The sequence below is a fragment of the Pelodiscus sinensis genome, chromosome 1, assembly GCF_049634645.1.
Source record: "Pelodiscus sinensis isolate JC-2024 chromosome 1, ASM4963464v1, whole genome shotgun sequence".
NCBI classification, from domain to species: domain Eukaryota; kingdom Metazoa; phylum Chordata; order Testudines; family Trionychidae; genus Pelodiscus; species Pelodiscus sinensis.
Genome location: NC_134711.1, coordinates 229,949,408 through 229,962,229, shown reverse-complemented (window position 1 = coordinate 229,962,229; position 12,822 = coordinate 229,949,408). Strand labels below are relative to the sequence as shown.

The 12,822-nt window shown below is 37.6% G+C and overlaps 1 protein-coding gene across 7 annotated transcripts in view; it reads left to right on the top strand.

Annotated features, from left to right (window-relative positions):
- Window positions 1–12,822, top strand: part of AFF3 (ALF transcription elongation factor 3) — a 561,437-nt gene that overhangs the window by 168,244 nt on the left and 380,371 nt on the right. The gene's annotated exons all lie outside the window — the stretch shown is intronic.

Genomic DNA, 12,822 nt, shown 5'->3' with positions numbered 1-12,822 from the left:
GAATTTGAGGTGCTTGTTCACAAATTGGGTATATCCTCTAAATGTGAATAAATCGGAAGATGAAAAATGTGATTTTATTTAATTAAAAAAAACCTCATGATTTTGTAAGCAATCTCCTCACTTTCTGAGGTCTGAGTTACAGTTTTTGAATGCTTGAGTTTGGCAATACTGTTGTGTCCCAAGTCTGTTGATAGCTCTAGCAACTGTGCTCGCTTTCACATTTACCAGTCTAGAGGACCAGTCAGCTGGAAAAATGAACAGATGATAAAGCAGTCAAAGTTAGGATCAAGTGTAAAACAGAAAATAAGAAGCAGTGTAAGATGAAGTGTGTCTCTTCTGTTGTGGTACAAACTCTTCTTTGATATATTCTTGGAGGTTTTGGGTGCAACAGGCCTCATTTGGCTGTGGTACAATTATAATTAACTGGAAATAAAAGTACCTGAATACTGATTATGGACCATTACTTTTCACTATGTGAAAAGGGTTGATTTTTAATGTAGTCCAATACCTCATTTAATATTGTTAATCAGATATGGAAACTTTCAATATCTTGACACAAAGTAAAGCTTATAACATTTTTAAAAAATTGTTTTAATGAGACTATCTTGGAGAGACTGCATGCATAAAGGTATCGGTTACTCATTCAAGATATTAGACTTTAGGAATCAGGTTCATCAGTGTTAATCAGAATCCATACCCAACCTCCTGGTCCTTTCAAAATTATGATATTGCTCTGCATAAATGATGGTCTCTCATCTCAAGTACTGCTGTTTCACATTTTGTATTTTACTGTAAATTACTTGTGAATTATATTACAGTGGATAAAAACTTAATGTGCTGCACAGAAGAGCAGAGAAATGTGATACTGTAGTATAGAGGAAAAAAGGCAAGAAAGGAAGAGCCTCTTATTTCTTAAAAAATTTTATGCTAGAAAAAAACATAAAAATTAAAATGACAAGTAAGCCTTTGTATTTGAATTGCATTTTAAATACTATATTGTAGTCTGTTAGTCTTTATTATTATGTTGAAAACATGAGTTTTAAATATGTATTGCCCTCTGATAACTCTGCTTTGCTTAGTAGTGTGAAACCAGAAAATCCAGGAATTCTGTTTGAGAAGTGGCTACTAATCTAATGGTGTAAAGGGCAGTTTTTGTTAAATATGTGAACATATTTATGTGAAATTCAGATAACAGCATATTTGGAACACTTTTTTATTCCTTTTCATAAAGTTGCTTACACAATTTCTACAAAAGTTATGCATAATGCACTACATGGTGAGTTCCTCATTACATTTTTCCTCACTGCTTGGTCAGGCAAACTCCTAGGCTACGTCTACACTACGAGTTTTGCCACAAGAGCCTATACGAATGAAGCATGGATTAGCGTTTTCTCGCGCTTCATTTGCATACTCTCTTCCAATCCAAAAACAAGCAGTGTGGACTCAAAAAAGCAGGTATACCGATCTTGTGCAAAAAGGAAACGTCCATACTTGTTTTTGCACAAAAACCCCTCACACAAAAATGGATCAGAAGAGAGTATGCAAATGAAGCACGAGAAAATGCTAATCTGCACTTCATTTGCATAGGCTCTTGTGGCAAAACTTGTAGTGTAGACGTAGCCCTACTGAAATCACTGGGCGTTGCTTGAATAACAAACTCACTGTGATGGCGTATTGAAGTAATTACTTGCCACATTTAGAGCTGGTGATTTTTTTTTTTGCCAGAATATTTTTTTCAGCAAAAATGCATGTTTATCGACACACAGTATTTAAGAATTTAGGTCTGTTTTGTTAAATTTCCTTAAACCCTCACCCCTCCCGCCAAAATATCTGAAAAAATTAAATATTTCCTTTGACTTTTTTGAAACAAACTATTTTAATTGAATCACTTGAGGATTACAGGTGCTATTCATTCCCTCTGAAGCATCTGACATTGGCCACTGTCGAAAGACAGGATACGGGGCTAGATGGGTCAATGCTCTGACCCAGTATGGCCGTTCTTATATTCTTTTGATTTTTTTTTTTGGTTAAAAATAACTTTTTATTTTTTGAAACTATCTTCAATTTTGTTTTTTAATAACATTAACACATGCTCAAAATTGGAAGAAAATGTTTACTTTCAAGAGAAACTAAACGTTTAGTTCCACCCAATGTTTGTTTCAGAATTGTCAGTGAACTGAAGCATCCATTATTCTCTCCATCGTCGTCTCATCAGTGTCTGGCAGCAGGCACTAGCCACCATTTTTCAATAATTCATGCTAATTATGGATGTCATGAGGTAAAATTTTTTCTCAGTGAGTTTTATTCAAGGATGTTGAATAAAATAAAATAAAATAAAATAAAACAGTAACCCCCCCAAAAAATTAGACAACATATATGCATGTGAGGAAAAACTTAAATGTAGCTACATCTCATCTAAAAGCAATGTCATGATTGAGAAATGGGCAGTCAGAGCTAGTGGTCAAAGTGGGAATCAGGCTAGGTTGGGTAGTCTCAGAAGGCAGAGTCTGAGACAAGCAGAGGGAAAACCAAGTCAGGTGTCACAAGACAGGTAGAGTCGGAAGCTAGAGTCTGGGATCTCTTACATGCAAGGTCTCAAGCAGAGAAAGGGAAACAGTCTGTTTTATTGCTCAGACAGCTCCCTGTCATGGCCTTCTAGCTTATGTGCTGGTGCCCGCTAAAGAGTGGGTTGTGAAGAACTGCCACTCAGATGCTGCTGGCTGGTACTTCCTGTTGAGCCTACCCTCACAGGAGTCTAGCTCAAGATTCTTGTGGTGATGTGGAGGTGTCAATGGTACAGAACTCCCATGAGTCTGACTTCTAGCCTGGCAAGTCTTTAAAGTCGAAACTCCAGTACACAGTAGATAGGAAAAATTGTCATAATCAATACTTGTGCTTTCACTATAAAGACTGTGTATCAGTCAAGAAAATGGAAGATACTCTGCATCAGCACAATGAGATGCAAAGGTCTGAAGTTTAATTCAGGAGCCCTGGTTCTCTGTGTAAGTGGTAACTTCAGGGAAATAGTGGAACACCATTCTCTTCTTCAGTACCCCCACTTAGGCTATGTCTTCACTACAGGGTGGATCTATGGTGCATGCAAGCGATCCATCAGGGGTCGATTTAGCGAGTCTAGTGAAGACCTGCTAAATCGACCACAGATCACTCTCTCATCAACTCCAGTACTCCAGAACAAGATAAGTTAGGGGAGTTGACAGGAGAGTTTCTTCTGTAAGCCCAGCCACGATGTGGACCCAGTGATAAGTAGATCTCAGCTACATTGATTTAAGCTATGCTACTAATGTAACTCAAATTGTGTAGCTTAGATCAGCTTGTCCCTGTAGGGTAGACCTGCCCAGAGTCCAGGAAACTGATAGTTTTGGGAAATGAACCACAGTTTTTCTCCTCTGAAGCCTGATGTTTTGAGTGATGTCTCACCAGGCAGGAACGAAATACAGATGAACTGTGGAAGGTGTTTTTTGGGTCCATGCAATGTGAACACATTTAACAATAAATCAGTAATTTTTTTAGATGATTTAAGACTTGCTAAAAGAGGTTGAAAACTTGATTCTGTTATATAATGAAATTAAGTGCGGTGTGAGTTTAATAACAGTTGTCGATTGTACTGAAGTACTGTAGAGTTGGGGATCAACAACAAAATACATACAACTTTGTTCAGTGATCTGAAACAGCCATAAATTTTAGTCCATTGAATGCATGTATAGGGGATGTATGGAGATTTGTATTTTTACTTAGGAGAATGTACTAGTGCAGATTACAAAAAAGGAATGGGCAAGTGGTGTTGGAAATCTCAAACACAGGGTGAACCAAATGTAATAAGACTATTGTATGGGTAATCCATTGTTTGGTTAAGATAAGATAGCTTTTATGAATTCCTCTTCCAGGATCCTGCAATCAGTGATGCATATAGTAACTTTACACCTGTGCAGGCTCATTGAACTCAGTGTTACTAGTGCATAGAGTTAATTTGGCAATGTTTGCAGGATTGAGGTCTTGTCTTCTAAGCTTTTATCTGATTATATATTATAGTGCTCTTTATTTTTTACTATTTCCATTCCCAACCAAACAATTAAATTAACCCTTTGTATAAAATAACATTCTTCTGTGGGAAAATGCTACATAAATATATTTGACATCTTTGCAAAATCAAGAACTATATTGCTTTGATTCTAAACGTTTTGTACGTATCCCTTTCCATATAGTGCGTAATCTACATTGGTTGTGATGGTGAGTTACTTGTTATTCCTCGTTATTCTTTGACTAGTACAATAATCACTGTAGGAGAATCTCTGATAACTGGACACATAAGTTATGATTGTTGAGGGACTTCCTTAACTTATGCAGCTTCTTGCCAGTATTTTCCCAAGTTTGTTTTTTTGTATTTAATGAAAGACATATATTTTGAGCTTTGCAACAAGGGTCTCTTTTACTCAACTCCACTTGTTAGTAAAATTGATCTTTCCTACAGATACCACCGGTTCAAAAGGTTTACATTTTTAGGATGAGGAAGAGATCTTAATGAATGTTAGAATTCTATATTTTATTAAAAAGGGTGCATTCTGTCTTTTCCTCCCAAGTGAACTGGATGGCTTTGCTTTTGTGAATAATCTAGAAGCAATATTAGGTATGTGAATAGAGTTCCGTTATACAGGATTGCAATGCTTTCATTCTGCATAGTAAGCTAATAACAATGTTGATACAAGAATTAAGATTTCTAGAACTGGAAAGCCAAAATTTGGTAGAATTTTTAATCAATCTGTACTGCTTGATATTAATGGATGAATTTAAAAAAATTCTGACTGCCAAATATTATCTAATAAACCTTTTAAAGAAATATATCTTCAGACTACTTGCATATTGTTTTTTATCTGCTCAGTTAACATTCACTGTTTTAAATAATTGTAAATGCATTGGGATATTTTAAAATTTAACACAAAGTATCAGGACATGTATCGGGAACCACGGCCATTTAATGCAATTAAGTAGAGGCTACTTGTGGATTTGCATAAGATTTAATACATCATTGTTCTCCAGTGAGCAGGGTTCTCAAGCTCCCATTTGTACCTGCTCTGACACTTAAGAACATAGATTTAAAAAAGGGGGTTGGTGTGTAGGGTCTGCGGCTCTTACTACATTTAAAAGGCAGAGGCACAGAGGGGAACCCAGGGTGAGTGAGGACTCAAGCAGTCTCCACTTGTACCATTTCCACTGCTATGTCTCTGCCTCCCCTTCCCCCCGCAGAGATGGTGCTGGCTTCCGGCTCCCCCCAGCACCAGTTCCTGCTCCCCCTTTGCAGCCTCTGATACAGAGGAAGCAAGGGTGGGAGGAAGCAACAAGTCAAGTAGTGACTCAACTACCCGATAAGCCTAGGGCTTGTTGCTTGCAGCCCTACCTTGTGCTCATATGTACATCAATGTGTGCAGAAGAAAGCCCTAAAGATGGTCTGGGATTTTTCTAAATTATTCACCAAAAAGGTTTCCTTAATTTGGTATACAGTTTCTTTTCCCAGTCTTTAATTATTTAGAGGAGGTCTACTCAACTTTGGAAGCCTCGGGCCACAATGATAGTCACAGCACATGCCAAGGGCCTCAACATAAGTGTGGTTGCATATACATGCAAATAGCTTATTTCACATTGATGGGCATGTATACAAAGATTAAGGCAAAACTACACAACACACAAGCCCCATTTAAGTGAGTTCTGCTGATATTAATAAAATGCAATATTTACCCAATTTCCACCCATGTGACAGTACTTTTAATGAGAAATGACACTCCAGGAATGTAACTACTAAAATGCATATCAACAGAAGACCATTATATTGACTCGCCGTTGTGGAGCGTGTTCCCAGTGGAGGCCATGTTCAAAGGACCCAACCTACCGGCCACGTGTTAAGCCCAGACTGCATAAACCCAAACTGAGCCATGGGCTGCAAACAAATGGGTTGTGGGCCGCATGTGGCCCGCAGGCAGTATGTTGAGTAGCCCTGATTTAGAGTAACATGAAGTTGCTGTCACTGAACATATGAGCCACTTAAGGTCAGATATGATTGATGAGCCAGAGAACCAAAGGAAAATGTGGAGGGCTGGAAAGAGCACTGATAATTTCAACCCAAGAAATGACTGATGTGTGCCATTTGATAAATGGAATTAAAAAGGTCAGCTCTCCAATAATCATGGTTAATGCATCCAGTGGAGTCAAACACCATTTATTGTTGGTCATACATTCAGTTACTGTTAATGAAAACAAAACATCCCCAATATTTTCACAACTTATTGATCTTCCACGTCTTAAAGTTTCATTTGCTTAGTGCTTCAAAATACAGAAGATCTGTCCATATGGTATTGCAAAACAGCTTCCCAGAAAAGCAATTAACAGTTATTCTGAAGAAAAAAAGTTCAGAAAAGATAACAACATAGGCATCTGATTTCCTGTCATTCTTGGTTAACTTTGTATGAAAAGGGATAGTTTCCAAATTAAAGCAGACACTGGCCCCGTCCCAAGAAAAATGCATCTGTAAAAACGTATGTACGTTATGTATCCATACAGTTTCAAAATTCTTAATTGTATTTGATATATATAACAATTTCATGTACTGAACCATATTATTTCATGCATTAAAAACAGAATGCAAGATACTCAAGTTATTGTATGGAACAGCATACTAACATTTCCTTCTCTACTCACAAGAAGAAAGAGGCAATATTTGCAGCTGCAAAACATTGCTATTTCAGTGAGAGAAATATACAATATCATTCCTGCTGATCAAGTTATTACAGTTACTTTAATTTCTCATAGCAAATATTAAATATGTAAGCAAGGTTTACTTGTGAGGGAAAACGAATGTAGAAACTATGAAGGAAGTGGAGCTGAAACACAGATTCCAGATTGTTGAGGTCCAGCATTTCTAGCTGAACCAATCTGTTGGTAAAAATTGCTATTCATATCCTTCTGTATTTTCTGCAAATGGCTGTAATGGAGGTTTGTGCGATGAAAAGATTATATCTTGTTTCCATCTATATACTTGGCCAACTACATGTTCAAGAAGTGATAGAATTTAAAAACGCATGTCTGTATTGTAATTTTTTTTAAAGTTGTAGTTGATTTTTTTTCTTGTGCATCCTGGAGATTATTTTAGTTCAAATAGCTACAATACCATCTATCCAGAAAAAAAATCTATTTTTGCACTTATATATTCCAAAAATGTTAGATATTCTAACATATTTATATTTGGTGCAGCTAGTTCTGTGTATCATGAGAACAGGTAAAGAAAGTGTTTTTTTGATTGACTATGCCTGACTAAAACCCATGATTAAAGAGTAGATTTGGCTAGAACTATAGGTTGGCACTCATTTTCTTTTCTCTTGAAGTTTGAATTACATTCTAGAGGACAAACTGACTCAAGGAAATACATCATCTTATTCATTCCTCATAGAAGTGCCAGTCTAGAATCAAATCATGTCACTGAAAAAATGACACGGAACTAGTAGCAGTTTTAGGGGGGAAGAGAGCAAGAGTGAGGTCTTGAAAATCATTGTAAGCAGAAGGTAGCTGTCAGAATGGGCAGAAGGACGGTTGGATAGTTCATGCGCTAGTCTGGAATTGGGAGACCTGGATTTAATCAGCGGCTCTGGATTTAATTAACTGCTGTGTGTGGCCTTGGGCAAATCAATTAGACTCTGTGCCTCAGTTCCCATCTGTAAAATGGGAATAATGACTTCCCTATTAACTAGGGAATTATCTAACTTAAAACACGCAGTGCTACCTACACCAAAGAGAGTGGTTCTCCCATCAGCGTAGGTAATCTATCTTAAAAGGCAATAACTAGGTTGATGGGGGAAAGGGGGATTCTCTAGTGGCTGGATCACTTCTACCATCAACCTAGTGCTGTCTACACTAGAGTTACATCTGATTAGGTGAGTTATGTGCTATGAATTTTTCACACCTCTAAGACACATAGTTATAACAACCTAATTTTCTGTTGTTGATAGGGTCACCATCAAGGTACCTCAAGAATAGAGGACAGTTGCAGTTAGTGCATAGGGGGCCTGGGCAGGGGGTTGTGTAGGGATTCAGGAGTCAGAGCTGGGAGTGGAAGGGTGGGTGCAAGGGGGAGGGGGTAAGGGCACCATTTTGGGAAAGTGGGGGGCTGCAGTCACACATACTAAGTCACTGCTGCTCTTCCTTTTTCTCTGACTCTTTCTATGTATTTAAAATATATAGATTTTATTCAACGGCAAACTGAAAAATCCATTATTCACACAATCTGTAGTCAGATTTCTGTGTGCAAGACCTGGTTTGTAATGTTCCCTGCCACCCTTAATCCTCCTGCATATGGGGATATTATCTTCAGAAGTACATTTTTCAGCTCACTTTTCCCTTTCCACACAAGAATGAATCCAGAACGTAACTGTCAGCCTCCCCAAATTCTTACTCCGCTCTGTTTCTCATTAGCTTCTGCCATAGGATAACCCAGTCCCCCAGCTAGAACCCCACTGGAGAAATTCCAGAGCTTCAAAGCTGCAGGCTATTTTTTTTTTAAAGATGTGTTCTATTTCATGAGTTTTTCCATGGGAATGTATGAAAAAGAGACTGTTTTGGTTGACATTAAGTAAATTCAAGGTGATCAAACACAAAGGAGCTGTACTTTTACCTTTAAGTGAAATCCTCACAATATTCCTTACCTTTCAAAACAGAGACTTTGGAACACAACAGTAGTGTTTACATCCTATTCCAAGGAGAATGTTGCAATCAGCTATTTCTTAGCCTTTTTGTATAACAAATGGCATGTATATTTCATGTAACTTGATGCTGTTGTATAAATCAAGAAGTGACTAGTGTAGACTGACTCCATATAACATATAGTTTCACAATTCTATAAACCTTAGACTATAACAATAATCCTCTTGCTAGGGAACAAAAGGAAGATATAGTATCAGCTGTCATGTATTGGGCGTGTAATCCAATACTCTCATTAAGTCATCCAAAATAAATTGTATTATGAGAGGAACTAAAATGGGGATAGGTGGTAGATGTAAGCTCCTTGAAGGCAGATGAGGTATAAAATAGGTTTATGCAGTTACATGCCAAATACCTTTGGATTTTCACTAAAACATATTGTATAATATCACAAGCCCATGAAAATTAGTCCTGTGCACACAATTAACTTTCTTGTTTTATGTCCCTTAGTTGTTGGGCAGACTGTATTAGTTTTGCTAATGCTTCCATAGGTATGTAACTTGGGCTATGTCTAGACTGCAGGCTTCTTTCAGAAGAAGCTTTTCTGGAAGAGATCATCTGAAAAAACTTCTTCCAAAAGAGAGCGTCCACACTGCCAAAGCACATTGAAAGAATGATCTGCTTTTTTGAAAGATACACTGAATGGATGCTACCTCACATTTAAACTGTGATTACTATGGATGGAGTGGCCACCAGCACGCCCGTGGTTTTTCCTCTTTCCTCCTTTTCCGAAAGAACTCCCTCTTCCCTGCCCACACATGCCTTTTTACGAAAGAGCACTTTCGGAAAAAGTCATCTTCCTCGCAGAAAGAGGATTACCAATGCTGGAAAAACCCCTCTGTTCTTTTGATTTTTTTTTGTGAAAGAATGCTATTGCAGTGTGGACGTAATTAAAGTTTTTTTAGAAAACAGCCATTTTTCCGAAAAAAACCCCTCTGTAATGTAGACATACCTAGTGTGTGTAATATATGTGGTAGCATTCTCTTTCTAAGTCTTGGAAAGAAATTGTTGGTGGCCTATGCTCCCATAAAAGCTAAGGGCGAAGAAGATGATTCTCTTTCTATTTGAAATATACAAGATTCTTTTCTAGTTAGATATTTGACCATCTATGATGATATCCTTGTAAGGTCTCTTCCAGATCTATGATTCTATGATTCTATGATATCCAGATAATCTTCAAAAAACGAAAATAATATTATTAACAACAGCATTTAGCCAAGGCTCTCAAAGTGCTGTGTAAGAATTAATTAATGTGCAATACCTCTAAAATATGTTATATTCATCCCAGTTACAGAGTAAACTGAGGCACTATCAGGTGCAGTCACACAAGTGTCATAGCGAGGAATAAAAATAATCAGAGTTAACTTCCAATTCCATGCTCCAACTTTTCCATTATAGATTTACATAAAAATAGAGTCAAACATAAAACTCTTCCCTAGCCTTCATCTTGGCAGTGAACATTACAGAAAAGCGCAAGGAAAGGATTAATGTTATACTTCAAATTCATTGCTGTCTTATCACCATATTTCTCGATAAAAGTAGCTCTTTAGGTCAGTGAGACAGAGACAGTTCCCGTGTGGCTATGTCACTCATGGTTTACTTCTTCCATGTGAATTATTCACTGATCGTGTGCCTTAATGGGAGTTTTGCCATTGCCTTAATTGAGAGCAAAAGCAGGGCCTAATATGAATGAATGTTATTTTCATACATAGTAGAAACTTCTTTTGATGAGGAAGATATTGCCTGAGGGAAGATAATATGCTTACCTCATTTTTTCACTTTTTTATTTTTATAGTTTTTGTTCTCGAAACAAAGATGTAATAATTCTGATTGTTCCTGATAGAAACTCATTTGTAACAGTAACACAGTATGAAGATCAGTTGCTGAAAATGGCAGTTGAATTCAGAAATCCATTTGAAATGCTGTACTGTATTAACTGGTAACTTTAAGTTACATCTCCAGAACATCAAAGGAGTTTTCTTACCAATATTAGATGCTTGATCACCTTGTGTATGTCCTAACTAAGATATTTTGCTTTCTTGTTCAGAACTAGTTTCTCACTGAACCTGAATGAATAAATTCACATTTGATTTCATGATGCATGTACATTAGGAATTATGGCATATATCTTCACATAACATAAAATGACCTCAGTAGAAAAGAAGCAATGGCTTTAAAATGCAACATTGAGGTTTAGGATGGCCATTAAGAAAAACATTCTAACTATCAGGGTAGTTAAACACAGGAATAAATTACCTAGGAGGTTGCAGAATCTCCATCCCTGGAGATATATAAAAGCAGGTTAGATGAACACCTGTCAGAGATGCTCTAAATAGTGCTTGGTCCTGTCATGAGTGCAGGGGACTGGACTTGATGACCTCTCAAGGTTCCTCCAATTCTACGAGTCTATGATTTTAAGAGACTGTAGAATACACTGAAAGAGGATTTCTTAGATATGCTGATGACTACTGTGTAAAGATCAAGAGATGAAGAGCTGACTTTTAGAAAGTGCCACTAAAATTACTGCTACAAATCTTTGAAGATTTGATAAGTAGCAAATCCAATTGCCTGCTGTGTAATCTCAGAAATCTGCTTGGCAATTTACAAGTTTAACCTCTAGTCCGGCACACTCTAGTCCAGCAACGTCCGTGGTCCAGCATGATTTTTGTTAGCTGTATGTCCACTTATCATGAGTTTGTACAAGTTTCCTGTGGTCCCATAAAGTTTGTTTACTGCCACCAGTCCTGGCTTTCAGTGTTCTGTGCTGATATTTAGCTCTAATTTCCCTTAAATCTCTTCTAAGAGCAGAGAAGTATTGGTAATGTTGCTAGACCAGAGGTGGGCAAGATGCGGCCCTGGGGCCAAATCCATCCCACCTAACACTTTGATCATGGACTGCATCTGGCTGCTTTCAATTTATATCCTGTTGCCCCTGCCACCAACTTTCCAGATGGTGGCTCAGGCAGCATGATCCTATTTAAATGGCTCACAGCTCACGATCGTGGCACTACCCTTGTAGGAGCCGGAGACACAAGCCTTTTAAATAGCCGTAACAGTCTCAAGCAGCTTCCAGGCAACACGGTAGCAGCAGAGCCAAGAGCTGTGAGCTTTTTGCTGTGTTTTTAACATAACTCTGGGGGGAGGCAATTCCCCAGTCACGTTCCTTCTGCCAAAGGTCCCTCCTTTCTGAGTATGGAGTCGGCCCATGACCATGTACCAAAATTAAGTGGCCCTCCTGCAAACATTATTGCCCACTCCTGTGCTAGATAATATCGACCTTCTGTAGTTCGGCAAATTCTCTGGTTTGGCACCAGTCAGTTCCCGAGGGTGCTGGATTAAAGAGGTTCAACTTCTAGGTCCACTCCACATGGGACAGGGCTAGATGCAGGGATTGCCCAGAGGTGCCAAACCTTGCCTAGAATTGAGCTCAACCCCATGAAAGTTACCTGCATGACACCATGGAGCAGGTGGGGCCTGGAAAGGATCATTGAATCCACTGCTTCTGCATGAATAATTTTAGAGTAAAATATTTATTTAAATAAATCAACTAGAGAAATCAAACACGGTTGTACTAAAAGCTACCTTCTCATGTTTCTTGGGTAATTCAACTAGTGAACAAAAAAGGATTTTTCCCTAGATATATGAGAGGGTCCATTTAATTAAAAATATATAAACCCAATTATTTCCCTCCCTATTTTAAAATGGTTATGGACATTAAGCAGATAATATGAACAGGGTGACTTTAAAGTAGTCTGTGTAATATGAAATACAAAGCACAATACAATTACCTTTAAAATGGTAAATTGTAAAGCTATTAAAAAATTATTTCTGCCTTCCAGGTGTGAACTTTCTTTTAAATTTGATGAAGTCACCCTCTAAGCTGTTAAACTATTATCAATGAGCAGACTGTGCATTTTCGAATACTTACTGTGGAATTGAAAAAGACTCCATAACGTTCCTTTAGTTTGTTCATCATTTTTGTTTGATAATTGTACTAAAATCAATGACAGCTATGGCATATAGAAATTGGATTGAAGAAAGTATAAATATAGTCAGCAATTT